The sequence below is a fragment of the Protopterus annectens genome, chromosome 10.part0 (assembly GCF_019279795.1).
Source record: "Protopterus annectens isolate FY-2018-M chromosome 10.part0, PAN1.0, whole genome shotgun sequence".
Classification (NCBI taxonomy): Eukaryota; Metazoa; Chordata; order Ceratodontiformes; family Protopteridae; genus Protopterus; species Protopterus annectens.
Window position 1 is genome coordinate 1,776,245,351 of NC_056744.1, and position 22,640 is coordinate 1,776,267,990.

At 42.3% G+C, this 22,640-nt stretch overlaps 1 protein-coding gene across 1 annotated transcript in view; it reads right to left on the reverse strand.

Moving 5' to 3' along the window:
* PELO (pelota mRNA surveillance and ribosome rescue factor) overlaps nucleotides 1-22,640 on the reverse strand; it is a 1,269,508-nt gene that overhangs the window by 225,389 nt on the left and 1,021,479 nt on the right. The gene's annotated exons all lie outside the window — the stretch shown is intronic.

A 22,640-nucleotide genomic window follows, 5' to 3' on the forward strand; every position in this document is an offset into this window, starting at 1 on the left:
AGGGAATGTAATAACCTCTGGATATTATGCTAACACCCAATGGTTTTGAGTCAATTGGGTCCAAGCTTCAGGGTGCAAAGCTAGTCAACCCCCGACTGCCTCCAGAGACAGTCGGGCAGCACTTCAGCAGCGCTGGTACAGCTTATTGTGGGAAGGTTCCCTAAAGCCTTGGTTCTGTGGACCCCCTGTGCCTCTAGGGTGGCATCTACCATCAAACCCTCCCCTATGCCTCTACAGGACGGTTCTCTGCATGGGTTCTGGAAAGGCCCTTGGGACTTGCGGAACCACATTTCCTTACTCCCACTTTGGTTCCTGAAGAAGGACCTTGGGGGGTAGAAAACTTGATTCCAACAGCAGAAAGGTTCTTCCCGTCCTTCTCGCTGTGGGTGTGTCTCTAACCGATGGCCCAAAATGGGAGGAACCATTATAAGGGGCATTGACAAATGAGGCCTTAAAGGGCTCCACAAAATCACATTGCCTCATCCAGGTGTGTCTCCTTAGGGAAAGTCCTGAACCAGCTGCTCGCGAGGTGCCCTCCATGGTATACGAGATTAACCTCATCAATGAGTTGGTGGTAGAAAAGAGAGTGGTCAGCTTGGGAGAAACTTTCTTAAATTCTTCTGCAGGCATGGACTCTGACACAGAAGCTGACAGTTCTTTGATAAGGTCCCTCTGCAGTCAAGTAAAATGAACCAGGTAGTTTAACAACCTCAGCGCAAAGGTTGCTGAGACATAAATGTGCTTCCCAATCCTGTCCAGTGCTCTAGACTCCTTGTTAGGCAGATCGACATTGGCAGTTTCTTCTGCCAACTCTTTCTTGGTGGCCGCCTCCACTATAATAATAAGCACCATAAAAGTACATAAACAAAAGCACAGACATTGTCATGGATGGAGTACAACTAAAATAGCTCTAAGTGAGAAATAAATAAAAGTTATAGTTATAATTCTGGAGACGTATCTTGGGCTACATTGATGAAGGATAATTACATTTCAGGCAAAGCTGCAACCCCCCTCAGCAAAGCTGAGAGAAACTGAGTCAGTCTGAAGGCAAAGAGTACAACTTAGAGAGTTGCAGCCATATAAATTTTTCTTTACTTAATATGCCCTTTGTTGACCAGGTTAGTCTCACTTAACTAGTGGTCTCGGGGAGACCTGAGGTGGTATTTATACTACAGGTTGAAATTTGTTCTGGGTATTGGGGAACTTCCACTATTTTCAATAGGTGCTGTGGGATCTTTTACATCCATCTGAGCTACCACAAACTTAAGCAAATTAAGCAAATGTGACCTCAGTTTAACATCTCTTTTGAATTACGGCACACTTAGGAGTGCAGCAGTCCAGGAGTGCAACACCCCCATTATACACTGCAGTGTCAGCAGTCCAGGAGTGCAGCACCCCCATTATACACTGCAGTGTCAGCAGTCCAGGAGTGCAGCACCCCCATTATACACTGCAGTGTCAGCAGTCCAGGAGTGCAGCACCCCCATTATGCACTGCAGTGTCAGCAATCCAGGAGTGCAGCACTCTCATTGTACACTTCATTGTCAGCAGTCCAAGAGTGCTGCACCCCCATTATACTTCATGGCAGTGTCAGCAGTCCAGGTGTGCAGCACCCCCATTATACACTGCAGTGTCAGCAGTCCAGGAGTGCAGCACCTTCATTACCCTAAAACTGATAAAGTGAGAAGTAAAACGCAGGGGTAACTTTAAAAGTAATCTAGCTAGGTGGAAATCCAGTGACTAATCTGAGCTGTTAAGGAAAACAGCAGTAAGCCTCCATTTATTTCACTTTATTTATTTATCTTTTGTTGACCAGGTTACTCCCACAAGGCTAGTGACTTCTTTTTGGGGAAGGCCTGAAATGGTATTTGCATTACTGAGAGATTTTAGTTATAATACAGGTAAAAGTCAAATACAAAGGGAAAACTGTCCTTACAAAGCCTAAAATTTGAAAGAATAAACCAAAAAGACACAATACTCTTGCAAGAAGAAATCTGTGCAGGCACTGAGAGCTGAAATATTTACAAGGGAATCAAAGGAAATAAGGAAATACTGCAATATTTCCCAACAGCTTTGAAAGGCTACGGCTGCATCCCTTAGAACCTACGAAAAGGAAAAAAAGGGCAGCATACTGTCTGATTGGTCTGTAGATATCTTACTGTCCATTCTACCATAAGGAAGAATTAAAATACCACCATAAAGGAAGTGGAGTGTCCTGTCAGAGGCAGAATTCATATTCAGCCAGTAATCCAGGCACAGCTGTTATCAGCAGTGGCAAAGTTAAGCAGAATACACTGACAACAGTGAAGGAACCATGTTCAAAGACAAGTCTCTAGTGTGGGTAAGGCCCACTGGACACCATGTTCCAAGACAAGTCTCTAGTGTGGGTAAGGCCCACTGGACACCATGTTCCAAGACAAGTCTCTAGTGTGGTTAAGGCCCACTGGACACAATGTTCCAAGAAAAGTCTCTAGTGTGGTTAAGGCCCACTGGACACCATGTTCCAAGACCAGTCTCAAGTGTGGGTAAGGCCCACTGGACACCATGTTCCAAGACAAGTCTCTAGTGTGGTTAAGGCCCACTGGACACCATGTTCCAAGACAAGTCTCTAGTGTGGGTAAGGCCCACTGGACACCATGTTCCAAGACAAGTCTCTAGTGTGGTTAAGGCCCACTGGACACCATGTTCCAAGAAAAGTCTCTAGTGTGGGTAAGGCCCACTGGACACCATGTTCCAAGCCAAGTCTCTAGTGTGACCATGTTCCAAGAAAAGTCTCTAGTGTGGGTAAGGCCCACTGGACACCATGTTACAAGAAAAGTCTCCATTGTGGTTAAGGCTCACTGGACACCATGTTCCAAGAAAAGTCTCCATTGTGGTTAAGGCTCACTGGACACCATGTTCCAAGAAAAGTCTCCATTGTGGTTAAGGCCCACTGGACACCATGTTCCAAGAAAAGTCTCCATTGTGGTTAAGGCCCACTGGACACCATGTTCCAAGAAAAGTCTCTAGTGTGGGTAAGGCCCACTGGACACCATGTTCCAAGAAAAGTCTCCATTGTGGTTAAGGCCCATTGAACATCTGCTCACTGAAGTTCACTAGCTTGAAGAATAACAAGAGCAGTAGGCAGTAACACTGAGCTGTGTTTCATATACAGATCCACAGGGAGACAGAAAGGTTCTCCTCAATTTTAAAATTAGTATACAGAAAAAGCTCCAAACCTCGAGTCTTCACTTTGAAATGCTGAAGCCATACTTTCAAAGGGTTCAAACACTGGAGTTCATATGGGGTGTAAGCATTACAAAGCCTTCAAGAAACATATGCTAGCATCCATTTATGCAAAGCATAATCAAATACAGAGAGAGAGAGAGAGTAAGATAGGCCTCACACAGCATCTCATGAGGGAATCAGAGCCTTGATCCCTATAAGGGGACAGACAAACTACAAGGATGGAGGTCTGGACAACCACAGTACTCTCCTGCCTTCAAACTAAGTGGTCTGGAAGACAGCAGGCTCCTGCATGGACTAAATGACTGATTCAATACATCCATGAGACAAGGCAGTAAAAGGGTGGACTATAGTTATCTAAGATTGTGGCGGTGCAATTTATATGCTTGTGTGTACTAAACAGACCTCTGAAAACTCTGAGTAACAACTCGGATTGCACAATAAGGTGGGTTATTAATGGAAATTACTCTTCTTCTGATGTAAATCTACCTGGCTGTGGCAGAGGGAAATTGTCTTGGCACCACATGGTCCTCTGGTTCTGCATCCAGCTCGGGAGAGACACTGGGCAGAGGCTGGACAGTAGCAGGATCAGTACATGTTTTTTTTAGCTTTTTTCTTAAGTGGCAGCTGAACTTTGGGGCAGGCAGACTGAGCCATGGCCCTCGCGTCAAACGTTTCTGATGTTGGTTTTCAAAATAAAGAGAAAGGGATGACAGACACCCGTGGAGTATCTTAAGGACAAACATTTGACAAATATCACACTAAGTATGGCTGGGCGTAGCACACAAACATAAAAAGGCACTTCTCATGTCTATCTTTATGAGAATTCTACCTCCCACATTCACATTTCCCCTTTTTCCCTTCCTGGATGACATGAAAACAAACTACAAAGAGGAAAAAAAGGAAGGAACCCCAATGGGGCAGTTTATCTGTTGAAGGCTCGGTAGATGAACCAACTTAATAATCAGCAAACAGACCAACAAGGGCAGTGTTTGGACTGGCAGCAAACAAGTTCTGAGGATTAAGTGCCCCTGCTTCAGATATGTACCTTACACCTTGCACATAGGACATATATCCGATGTATAATGCCTGGAAGATGTAAAGGCTTTTCTGTACCGGCCAGATGTTAGTCTATCCTCAGCAGGATATCCCAAGAGTAAAGAGTACTGCAAGAGTAATAAGGAAGGACATCATAAGTATCTAAGCTATAAGTCATGAAATCCAAAATACTTAGTAATTCTGTACAATATTTCAAATTATATATTTTTTATTATTATTTTTTTACTTAAGACGAGTTTAAGTTCGCTACTTCTACTACTATTGTCTGATCTGATTAATATACAGTGATTAACTACAGATATATGGACTGAAAATCTTCCACACAGAGAAGTTTCTTACACTGTTTTGTTTTTGGACCCACTATACTTGTTTAGTGTGTTGTTTGCGACATTGGGGATAACACGGAGATTACTTGTTTTTTTTTATCTTTAATATTCCATGCTTACATCAGATCACTGAAAAAAAGGCTGAATTCAATACTGTGTGCATTTACTACAATAAAGTATCCACAGCAGCTTTATACTTGTGCATTTCTTACTGTTAACACTGCCTCACACTAAATGAATTCAAGCTGAAACCCACCGATAACTAAACTATGCGAATGTGACCTCTGACCAATCACCATTCAGCTATTATTTTTCTTATGTCTTTGTATCTTCATGGCTGCAACCATCTGAACTCCTATTCTTCTATCAGGACAGACTGTCAGTAGTTATGAGAAGGTTTTATGCTATGCCACACAGCTGTCCACAAAATATAGCTATGTCCAGTTACATGGTCACATCCTCACTTCCATTTGTGCACTAAATCCTTGCTGCAGAGCATTACAGAGCTGCCTGGTGGGAGTCTCTGACTCTGAGTGAGTGCTCACTCCCACCATCTTACACTGCCTCCTCCTGTCCTGAGACTGTTAATCAAATGTCAGTCATCTGAGCTACATGCAGGGCTTCATACCGCCTTGAAGCCCAGCTGGTCATTTCCAACAGAATTTTCACAGAGATGTACTGTAAAATGATCTGTCTGAATGAACTGTGAGCTGTTAGTCTGAGTGTAAACAGTGTGGTAAAAAGGAACCAGTCAAGAAGCTACAATGCATGTCAATGGATGCGAACAGGCTAAGCAGGTCAGTTACTGAATATTTGGGGTGTTCCAGTCTGACCACCACTTGTTTGGTTCTCCTAGCCAGCATGCTAAATGTTTAGTGGGGAACATAACTTAATAACGCGTTGGATACTTATATCCTCTTACAGCCATTAAATCTGATCCCAAATCTCAGATTTAAAAAAGAGATGTTAAATCTGAACTATCTACTCATTAAGGAACGCAAAGTTTGGAATATTTACAGATATAGGAAAAAGCCTTTAGAAAACAAAGAATTTACTATAGCACTCAATCTTCCTCATTTCCTAAAGGAAAACAGTTTTTGTACTTACTTTTCTCATTGGCATTGAGAAAAACAGCTCTTGTACTCACTTTCCTCACTTATCTAGAGGAAAATTGTTTTTTATTCAGGCATGTCCAAGGGTCAGCTCCCAGTGTTCTCCCCTGTCTATCTGATGAATCTGGGCATCTTGAGGCAATGTAGAAATTGCCTCATGTACACAGACAACCCTCTCCTCCTACCACCCAACACTACAACCTGTGAGAGATGCACTTATCTAGCCAAACTGGAGGTAAAGCTCTCACCAACCAAGACTGAACCTGACAGTCATGAAGAGAAGGTAAACATTTGCACCACACCACACTCATCACATAGTCTCACTATGTCTACACCACCAAAATCCACACATAGAAACTCAAATACATTCGCGGAGGCTCTCAATAATAATCTGCCTAAGCAACAGAGACCTCCAAAGCAGAAACACAAGCAACCTCCATCCCCCAACACAACCCAAATGACACATAGCCCACAGATTCAGTGTGCCACTCAAACACAGCCAATAAGGCAAAACAACATACCCAACACACTAGTAATAGGTGACTCTATAGTCAGGCACACTGATGTCCCACTCACCAGGCTAAACAAGGAGAAGGTTACTGTCAGCTGCCTGTCGGGTGCCAGGATCTGGCACATAACCCACGCACTCAGGTCACTCCACAACAAGTACAAATATGATTCTGTCATTGTCCATGTTGGTGTGAATGACCTGAGACGTACCTCCCTGGACTACATGAAAAGAGACATGGAAGAGCTCTGCGATCTTGTAGCCCAGGCAGGTATGACCCTAGCCTTGAGTAGCATTCTGCCATCGCCCAGAATGATACCGCAGTACAAGGACAAAAAGACTGATTTCAACAACTGGCTAAGCTTCTAGTGTCATTCAAAGGGGATCCAGTATCTGTCTGCTTGGGATGACATGGTCGACAGACCACGATGCTTTGTCACAGATGGCCTGCACCTGTCGCCCCTAGGATTCTGGATACTGGCTAAGGCTCTTGCTGCCCCTATAGTGCCTTTTTTAGGCAGGGTTCAAGTAACAAATTCACCACCATAACAGGAACAGGCAAGCAAAAACTGAGGGTAATGCTACTCAATGCTAGAAGTCTAAATTTCAAAATGCACTCACTCGAGGCACTCCTTAAAATGGAGAACATCGATATCTGTGCAGTGACTGAGACCTGGTTCAAGGCTCCAGAGAGCACCCCTGCACTACCAGGCTATAACTCATACCACACTTTTCGGCCATCTAACCTGGACCGAAACACCAAAGGTGGGGTGTGTCCATATTCATTAAGGATATCCACACCTCCAGGCTAGTTGCTCAGCATAATGCATCCGAGGTTATCCAAGTGCAACTAACTCTTGGCAAAACTGCAATCCAAATTGTAGCTTGCTACAGATCCCCCACCATGCCCCAGGATTCCCACTCCTCTTTTCTTGATGTACTGGAAAATATTAGGGTTCAACCAAACACCCTAATAATGGGCGACTTCAACTACCCCACCATTAACTGTGAAAACTACTCATGTACTAACTCCTTAGTGCAACGCTTTCTGGAATTCATAAACTCCAATGCCCTAGATCAACTTATCCACACACCCACCAGGGGCAACAATATCCTAGACCTAGCCATTACCAACATGAGTGACCAGTGTTCCACACCTGAAGTCAACTCCTCGTTGGTCCGATCCGACCATAAGCTAATCACTCTTGATATCCACATCCCACCCCCACCCCCCATTAAGGAAACCACACTAAGAAATTTCTCCAAAGCCAACTTTATGCTTCTTAAGACAGAAGTAGTGAACTTCATGACACCCATGCAGATGGACAATACAGTTACAACTGCTGAATCCTACACAAATGCGCTCTATAAGCACCTACATGAGTGCATGGATCGTGCTACCCCAAACAGAACAAAGACGCTATCCTCCAAAAAAAGGAAGCCAATCTGGTGGTCCCCTGCCATAAACAAACTGTACAACAGAATGAAGAAACTGTTACAAAAGAGAGTACAATCCCATGAGTGGAGGAGCTCCCTGGTCAGCCTCAGTAAGAAGCTGAGATCTCTTATAAGATCCTCCAAAGCTAGCTACGAAAATAAAATTGCCACTAATTCCAAGGACGACCACAAAGCATTCTATAGCTATGTCAAGAATCTCAATTGCAACACCCAGATCTGCTCTGAGTTACAGCACAAAGGCATGAAAATTACAGAACAAACTGATATTGCCAACATCCTGGCAGATAGGTTCAGTGCTAACTTTACCCCCCCCCCCTCACCCCCTAAAGGGCCCATATCTATACAGGAAGAATGCAGAGTCCCTGTAATCACAACTACGCAGGTGAAAGCTGCACTCTCTAAAGCCAAAAACACAGCATCCATGGGAATGGACAACATCCCAGGCTGCGTTTTACACGAACTTCAGAATGAACTGGCTCCCCATTTAAGCACCATGTTCAATAATAGCCTCGCATCAGGCTTTGTGCCCACTGAATGGCGCACAGCAACAGTTATCCCACTCCACAAAGGGGGAGCCACCACTGATCCCGGGAACTATAGACCTATTAGCCAGACGAGCCTGGTCTGCAAAGCCATGGAACGTATCATCATGGAACTCATAAACAAAGACATTGGTACACTCCAAACTCTAGATCCCACCCAGTTCGGGTTTGTGAAAGGCAGATCATGCCTCCTGAACCTGATCGACTTCTTTGAGGCAGTCACCAAAGCCGTAGATGAGGGTAAAGTGGTTCACACAGCCTATCTTGACCTCGCCAAGGCTTTCGACACCATCCCCCATTCTGGAATTATAGCTAAACTCAATAAACTAGGCATAAATCCGTACGTCACAAGATGGGTTGCCAACTGGCTCACTGACAGAACCCACACTGTAAATGTTGCAGACTCCAAATCTGACCTCAAACCAGTGACAAGTGGAGTACCACAGGGTTCCATCCTGGGACCGCTCCTGTTTGGTATCTACTTCTCTGAAGTATAGGCTAACACAGAAGGCCTCTGGCTAATGAAGTTCGCAGATGACTGCAAACTAGGAGCCATAGTCAAGTCCCCAAATGATGTGAACATCCTACAGAAAGGCCTCTCTGAGACAGATGTCTGGTGTCAGAGCCATGGCCTCAAGCTCAATGCCAAAAAGTGCAGTGTCATCCCCTTTGGTAAAAACTCTGTACCCATGAACTACCACATAGGCAGCAATCTACTTAACACAGAATGCGTGATAAGAGACCTTGGGACCCAGCTGGACAGTAGTCTCTCCTTTGATAGTCACATCGCCACAGTAGTCAGGAAGTCCTTCTACATGGCACACCTCATCATAAAAGGGTTCTCGTCCAGGAAAAAAGAGGTCATCGTTACCCTTTACTCATCACTCATTAGACCCATTATAGAGTACAACGCCCCTTTTGGAATGTACCTCACATGACATCTGCGGCAGCTGGAAAGGCCACAGAAGTACCTCACAAAGAGGATTACTGGACTCAAACAAATGCCCTACACTGACCGCCTCAAAAAACTCCAGCTTTACTCCGTAGCATATCGCCTACTCAGAGGTGATCTCTGCCTAACATATAAAGCTATGTCAAACCCAGAGCTGTTGGACATGCTACACCTAAAGAAATCCCAATCCCTCCGAGCTACATGCTCTAGGGACCTAAACCTTGTCACCACAATAAACAGGACATGCTGGAGGGATAGATTCCTATCCCAGAGACTTCCCATACTCTGGAACAGGCTACCCATCTATGTCAAGCAAAGTTCTTCATTAGCACTCTTCAAGAAAAATATTGATGAGTGGATGGGAAATAGGAAATACACCCCGGGGATCACTTCTGTGTCTCTGCTCGTCAGTGACACAGGAAAAAAACTTTCTTGGGTGGCGTAAGCCAGGGAACCTTGTTGGCTAGGCTTGTGTAGGCCCTTGTGCCGATAGCCTAGTACCTACCTATGAACCTATGTTCTCAGCATTCCAAAAGGATACATCATAATGCTAAGGCAAATCAGAGAACTGTGTACTTCAATATTCAGTGACTTTGAAGTTAACAAAAAATACTTAAATACAAGTATTACATCATGGAACTTGGTTAACATTAAAGAAAAATATGTTATCTAACACTTATAAATTAACAGTATCTCTTAAATACTAATCTCCATTATTGTATTCAAAATACTGGATTGATAAGATCAAATGCTCTGAAAAATAAAAAATCTAATACTATTGAAGCAACACTAACCAACAATGCTTACTTCACCCTAGAAATACTTAGCAACTTCAATTCGGAGAGCTCTCCAAACTGTCCATGCTGTTATTCACAAATAGCAGATTTACACCTTATCTTCTGGAACTGCAAATGCACTTATAAATGACAGTGCTCGCTGAGAGCTAGACTAGAGAAGATGGGATATCAAAAATCCATGCTATCATGGGAATTTGCAATTTGGCATATTACCTTTAAAAATGACCCTAGTTTAACCTACACATTCTAACTGCTCTGCTCTCTAGTGAAATTGTTTATCATCCAGAACTGGCTAGATTGAACCAAACTATCACAAAGTATATATCGGCATATAAGTACTTAATGAATAACCAAAGTAAGCATTCCTATTTCCTAAAATATTGGAGTCTTCTCCTGGACTGTATTTTGAAAGATTAGCCGAACGTGGAATGACAAATTATTGACTGTTAAATGAAAAAGGGAACAAAAGAACTCACCCTCATGAGCTTTGTGCCACCTCTGTTCCATATATGTATCTGTACTGAAAAACATGTCAACTGTGATACAATGTTAATTAGAAATTGACCGTCTGTAGCTCTGTTTTGTACACAGTGTACACAGGATATCAGCAGTGTATTTTTGTTGTAAGACTGAAAAGTCTCTTGATACATGACATACCTGTCTGAATTCTTATAAAATGATAATTGTACTGTATCTTACATAATGACTGGATCTTGTAACATGCATACAATACAAGAGAATTAAAATAAAAATATCTGGAAAAAAAAGTGTTGGACAGTTACGTCTTTTGTCATGGCAACATTACAGATAATATTCTCGGAGAGGAGAGGAATGAAGGTCAGCAGGACTAAGCATATGTGTGTGTGAATGAGAGGGAGGCTAGAGGAATGGTGAGGATACAAGGAGTAGAGGTGGCGAAGGTGGATGAGTTTAAATACTTGGGATCAATAGTTCAGAGTAATGGCAAGTGTGGAGGAGAGGTGAAGAATAGAGTACAGGCAGGATGGAGTGGGTGGAGAAGAGTGTCAGGAGTGATTTGTGAAAGACAAGCACCTGTAAGAGTGAAAGAGAAGGTCTACAAGAGGGTAGTGAGACCAGCTATGTTATATGGGTCGGAGACAGTGGCACTGACAAAAAGGCAGGAGTCAGAGCTTGACGTGGCAGAGTTGAAGATGTTAAGATTTGCACTGGGTGTGACGAGGATGGACAGGATTAGGAATAAGTATATTAGAGGGTCAGCCCAGGTTGGAAGGTTTGGAGACAAAGCCAGAGAGGCAAGATTACGTTGGTTTGGACATGTGCTGAGGAGGGATGCAGAGTATATTGGGAAAAAGATGCTAAGGATGAAGCTACCAGGTAACAGGAAAAGAGGGAGGCCTAAGATAAGGTTTATGGATGTGGTGAGAGAGGACATGCAGGTGGTTGGTGCAACAGAGCAAGATGCAGAGGACAGGAAGAAATGGAAACAGATGATCCGCTGTGGCGACCCCTAATGGGAACAGCCCTAAGAAGAAGAAGATATTCTTTTGGGTTTCTGTACTTTTCAGTATTTTATTGAGTCTTAAGTGCTTCTGTCATTTGTTTTTCAAATTTTTATTAATTTTTCTTTATTGACCAGTTTAGTCAAACTAGCCTAGAAGCCTCTTTTCAGAGGAGACAGTACAGTTGTGTACACTTACCATAAATGTAGATGTTCGAGTGTATTCACTGTTGCAGTCATTACATTTGGTTTATCTGCTTGCAGTAGGCTTCAGTAGGCCTGATTAACAAAGTCTTAGGTCCTGCATCGGTTGCTGTCTCTTCTTCCGTGACGTCAGGTCGTCAGGGGTATAAAATGCAGCCAATGCCATTACATCAGTTTTTCTTGCCCCAGATGTCAGGTGCCCTCCTAATGGGAAGCAAATAAATATATAAAAAATACAAGGTTATACCTCCAACAAAAAAGCAAATACACCAAAAAGTTTTTAAGCATAGTAAAGGAAAGTAGAGGTAAAGCCAAAAGAAGTCAGGGGGCTGGAGGGAGGGTAACCAGGACTGCAACAGTGAATACAATCGAACATCTACATTTATGGTAGGTGTACACAACTGTACTATGTTCTTCATGTTTCATTGTTGCAGTCATTACATTTGGGTAGATTTCCAAAGCTAAGGTTGGGAGGAGGAATTTAAGTAGCATTAGGACCAGCTATAAGGCCCTGCAAGACTGCAGTGGCAAAACCAGCTCTGGACTTAGAGAAAATTGGTAAATGATAATGCTTGCTAAATGATAATGTCTGGTGAAAGTATGTACAGAACTCCAGGTAGCAGCTTCTAGGATGTCCCTGGTAGGGACGCCTCAGAGAAAGGCTATAGAGGTAGATGCAGTCCTGGTAGAGTGGGGTCTGATGCCCTGTGGGATAGGTTTTCCATGATGCTTATAGCAGAAATGAATGCAATGGCCTATCCATTTAGAAATGGTTTGCTTTGAAATAGCCTTCCCCTCTGTCCCTGAAGCAAATGCCACCAGCAGTTGTTCAGATTTCCTTTGAGGTTTAGTCCTGTCCAAGTTGAAACTAAGTTGTCTGTGCACATCTAAGGAGTGCAGTATCCATTCCCCTTTATTCTGTGGATTAGGAAAGAAGGTTGGCAAATGAATGGACTAATTAAGAGCCATACTGGATACCACCTTGGGCATGAAGGAGGGACTGGTTCTGAGGGACACCCTGTCCGCATGAAAGATGATGAAACGCTCCACTGCCATAAGGGCCTGTAATTCAGATACCCTTCTTACAGAAGTCATTGCTAAAAGGAAAGCTGTTTTCCAAGAAAGAAATTTTAAATCTGCAGTATCAGCTGGCTCGAAAGGAGGAAGAGTGAGTTTCTCCAAGACAAAGTTAAGGTCCCAGGCTGGAGTTGGAGCTCTCCTTGGTGGCCTTAAATTTTTGGCCCCTCTGTGGAACTGCTTGAGCAGTGGGTGAGAGAAGAGGGGAGGTTCTGTGTTATAATGAGCTGAAATGGCTGAGGCGTGAATTTTGATGGAAGAAAAGGACAAGCCCTTGTGAAGCATCTCAGTTAGGTATTGTAAAATCTGAGGTAAATTGGGCGCTGCTGTGCTCATCCCTTGAGATTGGTTTCAGGCACAGAATCTTTTCCATTTTGCAGCATAAGATTTTCTAGTACTATGTCTCGTTGCCTCTAAAATGATATCCATCACTGGTTTACTGAGGGATGGTAAAGGAGAGATTACGTAATTAGCTAGGCTGCTAGGTTCAGTGTTTGAAGCTGAGGATGCAGAATCTGGTTCTGCTGAAACAACAGGGAAGGTGTCTGAGGCAGGTGCCATGGGACCAACCGTGACACACTGCGCAAGAGGGGGTACTGTGTTGGCGTGGCCAGTCTGGTGCAATCAAAATCGTCCTTGGCTTGTCCTGTTTGATCTTTAGTAGTACTTTGGAGAGCAGAGGCAGAGGAGGAAAAGCATAAACTGATAAGGTTTTTCCAGCTGAAGGACAGAGCATCCACATTCCAAGTTTGTTTGTGGGGAATCCTTGTGCAAAATTTGTCCAATTGATAGTTCTGGGGGGAGGCAAACAGGTCTATACCTGGGCTCCCCCATTTGCTTGTCAACATGTTGAAAATCCTTGGTTCCAGTTTCCACTTGTGTGGGTCCATGAGGTTTCTGCTTAGTCCGTCTACCAGTGTATTTAGTTTTCCTGTCAAGAATTGAGCTTGTAAATTCACTTGGTAGCTCAAGGCTGTGTTCCACAATGCTAAGGCTAGTCTGCAAAGGGGGTAAGAATGCGTACCCCCCCCTGCTTGTTTATGTACCACATAACAGTGGTGTTGTCCGTCTTTACCATTAGTTGTCCTGGAAGAATGTGATCCTTGAAGGCTGTCAGAGCATTCTGTACAGCTAACATTTCTTTTTGATTGATATGCAGGTGCATTTGACTTGGGTTCCATTTGCCCTGAATGCACTTCCCTGCCAGGTGAGCCCCCATGCATAGTCTGATGCGCCTGTTGTTAGGGTTTGGGTGGCAGGAGGTAGCGTGAATGGTAGTCCCTTGTTTTGATTGCAGGCCTCTGCCCAGAGGAACTCTAGGCATAGGCAAGGCATGATAGAAATTATTGCTTCTAGATCCTAAGAATGTTGACACCATAGGCATTTTAGATACCACTGTAGTTTCCTCATATGCAGTCTTGCATATGGAATTAGAATAATGCAGAAGGCCATGAACCCCAAGGCTTGCAGTATTTGCCTTGCAGGTAGCAGGGTTTCTGTGGCCACTTGTTTGTAGTAGGTTGTCAAATTAATCTGTTTCTCTGGCGTGAGGAAAGCCATCTGGGAAGTTGTATTCAAGCTTGCTCCCAGGAATATAATTTGTTGACAGGGTACCAGGTGTGATTTCTTTTCGTTTATGGTGTACCCTAGATAAGGCAGCACCCTTTGTACAAAGGCCAGATGATTCAAAAGTATGTCCTGGCTTTCTGCCTGAATTAGACAATCGTCCAGGTATGGGTATATATGAATATTTCTTTGCCTGCAAAACGCAATGACTGGAGTTAGGCACTTTGTGAATACCCTGGGTGCAGTAGATAAGCCAAAGGGCAGTGCAGAGAACTGATAGTGCATGTAGCCTGCTTTGAAGCATAGGTATCTTCTGCAAGATTCCCTGATAGGGATGTGCAGGTATGCTTCTTTTAAATCTAATGTTGCCAACCAAACATCCTTGCCTAGCACAGAAAGCAACTAGTGAAGAGTCAGCATCTTGAATTTTGGAATCAGCAAAAAGGTGTTTAGAGTAGAAAGGTCCAGGATAGGATGCCATGAATTGTCTTTTCTGGGTACCAGGAAAAGTCTCAAATAGAAACCTGGTCCCTTAGCCCCCATATTTAAGAGAGAAAGTACTTGCTTTTTGGCCTCTGCCCACTGATTTGGGGGTAGATCTAGCCACCTGCTTGGTGTTGGTAACGTGTGGAAGTGAAATCTGTATCCTTGGGACACTATATTTAAGAACCATTTGTCCTGGGTTATGAGTTCCCAGTTTTTGGCCTGCAGACCAATCTTTCCGCCTAAAGGAGCATTCAGTTGAGAAGTCATTGAGACAGTTTTCCATAAGGGGGAGTGTTACTACTCCCAGATTTGGATGCGGAAGTCCCCCACTGCTTAGTCATGTGCATACCCTGTGACTGAAACCTGGGGTTTCTGCTGTGTCTGGGTTTGGATTGAGAAGACCTGGAAGGGGCCAGAAAGGACCAATTCTTAGAAGGCCAATGCCTACTAAATCTTGGAGGCTGAACTTGTAAAAAAAATCTTTCACAGTTTGCATAGATTTAGCTTTGTCTTCCATCTTTTTAAGAACTTCCTCAGCTTTGTTGCCAAACAGGCGGTCCTGATTTAAGGGAGCATCCAACAGTTTAGCTTTAACATGATCAGGCAAAGATTGCTCCTTAAGCCAAGCATGCCTTCTGAGTACAGATCCAGTGACAGTAGCCCTGCAAGAGGCTTCTAAAGAATCAGATCCACATTGCAAAGTATGTTTTCCAACCTGTTCAGCAGAATGCATTAAATCCTGTAATTCTTTATTTTCAGCACAGTCAGGAATCAACATCATTTTCTGTTTAAGCAATCCAGTTACAAGTTGTTGATACTTTAACATATGAAACTGACAGTTTAAGGCCCTAATGGCCAAGGTGCAGAAGTGTAAACCTTCTTACCCCATCTATCCAGCGCCCTGGAATCTCTATCAGAAGGGGTAAGATTTTTAGCAGTAGAAGCCTTAATGCCCTTGGGTCCCTGTGAAATCGTCTCTGGATCAGCAATAGGATTTTTAAAAAGGAACTTGTGAGAATCAGGGACCTTGTAATATCTATCAGGTTTTCTGGGAGCAGGAGGAAAAGAATCAGGGGCCAACCAGATTCCAAAAAGGCATCATCAACAATGTCTAGTACATGAGGTATAGCTAAAGGCCTATGCTGAGGTAGGAGTAAGAAATCCCGAAGCCTCTTTTTCGAATCAGAAAAATCCTGGCTTTCCCAGTGAAAATGCTCCCTTAAAGTGTGCAAGGTTTCACCAAAAGAAAAATCCTCTGGAGGGGAAGCAGAGGGAATAGAGTCCTCTGCATCGGAATCCTCAAAAGTAGATAAGGGTAAATCCAGATCATCAGAAGAATAAGAATAATCAGAATCCTGGTCATAGGATTCATAAACAAATTCAGTCCTAGGTCTCTTAGAAGGTGGGGCTGGCTTCCCCTGATTAGAGTTATAAGATTTTCAGCTATTCATATCATTTGTTTTTTAGGCATAGAGGCCTGGGCATGCGGACTGGGCGTCGGTTTCTTAAGCATGGTTAGAGGTTTAGGCCTTAAAGAAGAAGGAGGCATCGGTTTAATATGCAAGTCCGTAGGCCTGAAAACACCCTCAGAAGCCAGTGCCTGCACAGCGGCTCCGGACCCATCCAAGGTAGAGACATCCGCAGGTTCCACAGCTGAAGCATCTCGAAGCATACCGGACTCCAAATGGGTCTCAGTAGTGGCCTGCGAATCAGAAGTAGCGGGTATCAGGGGCTGCAAAAGCACCTCACTGAGTACAGTGAACTGGCGACTGGCTTAGGAAAAGCATCATCGGCAGCTTTGGACTTAGGCAGCGTGTCTCTGTCTTTATCTTTGCATTTTTTCGGAATACCTGTAGTCGGATGGCTAACCGATGACATTTCAGGATAATTGAACCAAGAACCAAAATATTTAGAGGGGAAAATATACTGACGACAGATAGTGCGTTGATTAAATAAGGCACAAAACCGATAGCAAGGTATGTCGTGGTCAGGGCCTAGGCAAGGACTACAGTACGAAGGAAAATCTTTGTGAGGTATTTGCTTTCCACAAGAAATGCAATTATTAACTTTTACTGACATTGGTAAGGAACAAGAAAAAGTTTCCCCAACAGGGTACTTAGCTTTAGTTGAAGACTTTAGTTCTGAAACTCGAAAACGAAAATTTCAGGAGTCGGACGACCAGCACTTGCGAACTGCTTCTGCTTTGGGCACCGCTCGTCAAGAAAGACTGATGTAATGGCATTGGCTGCATGTTTTATACCCCTGACGACCTGACATAACGGAAGAAGAGACAGCAACCAACGCAGGACCCAAGACTTTGTTAATCAGGCCGACTGAGGGCTACTGCAAGCAGACAACTCAAATGTAATGACTGCAACAGTGAAACATGTAGAACATCTGGGGTGGTATTTATACTACCAGGAGAAATATATCCATGGTATAGGAGAGCTTCTCCCACTTTTTTGATAGGTGCAGTAGAATCTTTTACATCCATTTGAGTTACTACCAACTCTGGCAGATAGGACCTTGGTTTAACAAATTCCGAATCCCTGTGATCATTATAAGAATAAAGAAGAAAATGGCATGTGGTCTGCATGCTGGCATATTTGAACCTTGTTTTATTGTAATTGGGAAAAGACACTGGTATGGCTGGGGGACCCCAGTCCATTACCCTGCCTAGCGCCCTGTTCTTTTAACACCTTTATTAAATTATCACTTGTGACATAGGCAAACTTACAATCACGTAAAAGTAATCAAACCAAAACAAGTTTACGCTTACAAATATTATGCATTAATATATTGTTATACATCCTATGATCTGAGCAACATTACACAAATTATCCAATTCCTGCCTTCTCTTAAACCTCATTCCTCTGTCAAACCATTTTCTGCAAGCATTGTGCCCACAGATTCCATTTCTTTTGATGTAATGTACTCCTACCCCTTTCCACACATCCCATTTCCTGTTCTCTTATCTCTGTTGCAATATTCGCTACTTTAAGTATAGTTGATTTAGATTTCCATTTTCTAGTACTTGCTTTTTTGGCAGCCGCCAGCATTAAACTTAACATGACCTTATTATGTCTAGGCAATTCAGATCCTGTACCCCAGCTCAAAAAAATAATTTCCTTAGTTACACTCGTTTGCTCGTCCAGTACTCCTGATACAGAACTCTGTAGGGAATTTTTAAAATCTGACAACTCATTACACTCCCAAAACAAATGTTTCCAGTTACCTCTTTCTTCCCCATCACACCTCCAACATTTGCCATCTACCTAAGGAAACATTCTTTGGAATCTGCTTGAAGTACAAAACTATCTATGCAAACACTTCCAGGCAAAAATACTAATTCTAGACTTTGCTGCATATGTGTGGGGGCCATACGTATGTCATCCCATTGTTTATTTGTGAATTGTATATCTAATCTCTCTTCCTGAACTCATCTGATTAATTCCTATAGTTATCGTGCAATATTTTATATGCCCTACTAATTAGGACTCACATTTCTCTTTCTCTCTGTCTGTACTCTAATATCAATTCCTGATAGGGAAGGCAACCACTAGGATGAAGTCCAAATGTCTTCTTGGCCTCTCCCCACTTATTACTTGTCCTTTTCTAATTATTTGTTCCCAGTAACTTGGTTCTTTTTCCAGCTTCCTCCAGTAAATGTCATCTCCCTCTTCCTATTCTCTGCACCCCTAATTGCAGTCATCCCTATCAGCAGAATCTCCTTTCTCCATTCCAGTGTTCTGCACCCCTAATTGCAGTCATCTATATCAGCAGAATCTCCTTTCTACATTCCAGTGTTCTGCACCCCTAATTGCAGTCATCCCTATCATCAGAATCTCCTTTCTACATTCCAGTGTTCTGCACCCCTAATTGCAGTCATCCCTATCAGCAGAATCTCCTTTCTCCATTCCAGTGTTCTGCACCCCTAATTGCAGTCATCCATATCAGCAGAATCTCCTTTCTCCATTCCAGTGTTCTGCACCCCTAATTGCAGTCATCCATATCAGCAGAATCTCCTTTCTCCATTCCAGTGTTCTGCACCCCTAATTGCAGTCATCCATATCAGCAGAATCTCCTTTCTCCATTCCAGTGTTCTGCACCCCTAATTGCAGTCATCCATATCAGCAGAATCTCCTTTCTCCATTCCAGTGTTGGCTTATTTCTTAGTATACTTTCTGCTACTTTATGAATATAATATTTAAGCAGTAACCTGTGGCTGGGTGTGGGTAATGCTGGATTTACCCACGGTTGGTGTGGTCTGGTCACAAGGGTGAAGCCCAAGTGACCAAACAAAGCCAACCGTGGGTAAATCCAGCATTGCCCAAACCCAGCCGTGGGTTATTACACAATGACATTATTTGATCAAAAAATACTTACTTTTCTTAAATAATGTCTTTGTATAATGCCTCCATGCTGCCCTTCCGCAGTTCTCCAGTATCCTGGGGATTTTTCTGATGTACTGCACATGCGTGTGGGACTTGTGTTCCCACCCTTATGCAGTACATCAGAGCTGTCAGAGGTAGCAATGGAAAAAGGAAGACGTCAGTTGCTTTTTTTTTTAAACTGAAAAGAAAAAAACTAAAAAAAGAAATCGGGAGACTTTTTACCACTCAGGAGAGCCAGGACAGACAAAAATAAAAGGATAATCAGATATGTTTCTTTATTTTTGAGAACATACCTGATTATCCTTTTGTTTTTGTCTGTGCCATCTCCTCGTTTGCTTAAAGTCTTCTGGTTTCTTTTTTTTATTACAAAAAGAAGGAAAAGTAAACAAAATTACAAGAAATACTAACAGGAAAAAGTCTTGGTGACCGGACCTTTTTCCATTGGTATATTCTCGGGTTTACAACAGGCACACTGATTTGGCAGGCCAATCAGCATGCTCAATTTTGAATATTAATGGCCAGTCATTGTATAATCTATAATAAATTCTACAATATAATATAATATAATATAGTATAGACAGTCGATTATCTGAATTAATTGGGACCTAGGGTAATTCAGATAATCAAACATATAGAACCAGATAAAAAAAACTTCCAACATCTTTTTTATTTATTTTTTTTTTTTGCATGCAGGTATACACTTTTCAACCATTCAGTGATTTCAGTGGACAATAAAGAATATTTTTCTCACACGAGCTGGCTACAAGCTCAAAAAACATGCTCAAGCAAATATGTATAATGTTTACATATTCAGACTTTATGATTTTTCCTATCTGAAAACTTTGAAAGGGTGGTTTGGATAATTGATGATCAGATAATTGACTCTCTACTGTAATATAATACATTCTATATTATTTTTAATTTCTCCATATCCCTTGGGTTTCTAATACAATGAGAGGAATGGATTCCATTCCTAAGTCAAAGTACGATTAAAGTTAATGAAATTAGTGTTGTTTCACTCTGTGATGTCAGACAAAAGCACTCTTCGCAGCATCCAGAATGTGCCCAGTAACGACTCCTCCTGCAGTTCGTATGGAATTACATGTATTGGTAGCGTATCTAAATAAGATTTTAGACTCTTTTTTTTATAAGGCCCATTGCTCCTACTACTATTGGAACTATTTGGGTATCTTTCTTCCACATTGCTCTTGTTTCTGCTTGCAGATCCTGATAGCTTATAACTTTATGTCTCTCTGTGCGCAGGACACTGTAGTCACTGGGTGTGGCGATTTCAATGATCAATGCTACTCTTGTCTTCTTTTCCTGGACCACTATATCTGGTTTTCTAGCATCTATATTTTGAGTTGTTGGTAATGGATGATGCCATGTGATGTAAACTTCATCATTTTCTATGATGCTTTGTGGCTCATGTTTCCAGTGTTTTTCAGCCACTTCAAAACCATAATGTCTGCACAATCCTCAGTGCAACAGTCTCGCCACATTATTGTGCCTTTCAGTATATAGTCCTTCTGCCATTAGTATGTCACAACCAGCAACGAGATGTGCGACTTTTTCCAGTTCGGTTTTACAAAACCTACATTTGTCTGTTTCTTCCACATGTTCAATGGGCTTTGTAAACCAGCGTGTACGTAGCCCACTATCTTGAGCTGCCAATATTAACCTTCATCTCTTGGTTTGAATTCACCTCTCCTTAACCATTCCTGCATTCATTCCTGATCAACGTGAGGTTCCAGAAGTTTTCTATACTTGCACTATATTTATGCGTTTTCCACATCTCTTGCCTTCTCGTCTGGTCCTTCACCTTACATTCTTTCTTTAGTTTTTTACTATATTTATGCATTTTCCACATCTCCTGCCTTCTCGTCTGGTCCTTCACCTTATATTCTTTCTTTAGTTTTTTACTATATTTATGCATTTTCCACATCTCCTGCCTTCTCGTCTGGTCCTTCACCTTATATTCTTTCTTTAGTTTTTTACTATATTTATGCATTTTCCACATCTCCTGCCTTCTCGTCTGGTCCTTCACCTTATATTCTTTCTTTAGTTTTTTACTATATTTATGCATTTCCCACATCTCCCGCCTTCTCGTCTGGTCCTTCACCTTACATTCTTTCTTTAGTTTTTTGGCACATTCAGTTGCTGCCTGAGTTTTATCTACTTCTGGATTGATTCTCATTCCTGCTAGACTCTGATGTGCTTCTGCTAGGTTAAGCAGGGAAGTCATATTAGATTTATTCTCCTCATGTTTCAAAACTTTCACTTCATTTGGATCTTGTGAGGTCAGCAGATATGTATGGAGTCCCATGATTGCAGATCTGTACATGCAATCAGTTTCAAGGAGGCCCATCCCTCCTTCAGAACAGGGAGTATATAATCTTGGTATGCATTGATTTTTATAGATCAGTTGGTGAGCATGAAGCATCCTTCTTGTTTTAATATCTAATCTATCCAACACGTTTTGGGGCCAATCAATCACTCTAAAACTGTAAGTTAGGACAGGAAGAGCAAATTGGTTTATTGCTTGGATTTTGTTCCTAGATGTCAATGCTGTTTTCAGGATAAATTTAAGTCTTCTAAAATATTGCTTACTAAGTTTTACTTGCATTTGTTCATGTTTTATTGCTGATCCTTCATCAATTCCCAAGTATTTATACACTCCCTCTTGCTCAAGTTCTTTTATATCACATTCTTGTCCCAAACTGATGTTTTTCTGGTGCTGCAGTTTTCCTGCTTTAAAGGTTGCTTTTGCACATTTATCAAGGCCAAATGACATTTTGACAACCAGCACCTGTGCTTTCAGTTCCTCATCTAATGAGCTATACAGTTTTAAATAATCAACAAATAGAAGATGAGAAGTCTTTAGACTTTGTTGTTTTCTAGGAGCCAAATTGTAGCCATGGCCTAAACTGTTAAGTAAACAATGGGTTAAGGACAAGGCAGAACAGCAATAGTGAGAGTCACCCTCGAATATCGCCCTTTGAATTTTTATCCTGGGATAATAATTTGTCCTTTATCATGGCTTAATTGCACAGTGGTCTGCCATTGTTTCATGGTCACTGTAACACAGTCAATCAGTGCAGGATGTATCTTATACATTTTTAAGCAATCTTTTATCCATGAATGTGGGATACTATCAAATGCTTTTTTGTAGTCAATCCATGCCATACTTAGATCCTTCCCCTTTTTACAGTTCTCCACTATGATTTTGTTTAACAACAAATGATCCTTTGTTCCATATGACTTTCTTTTATTGCCCTTTTGTTCTACTGCCATAATTGTTTTCTTCTAAGTGGCTATAAACTCTGCCAGCATCGATTCCCGTGTATAGTTTATATGTCGTCGGAAGGCAAGTTATTGGTCTATAATTTGTGGGGTAGCTTGCAGGTTCACTCTTAAGTAGGAACATTGTTTTACCAGTTGTTAGACAGATTGG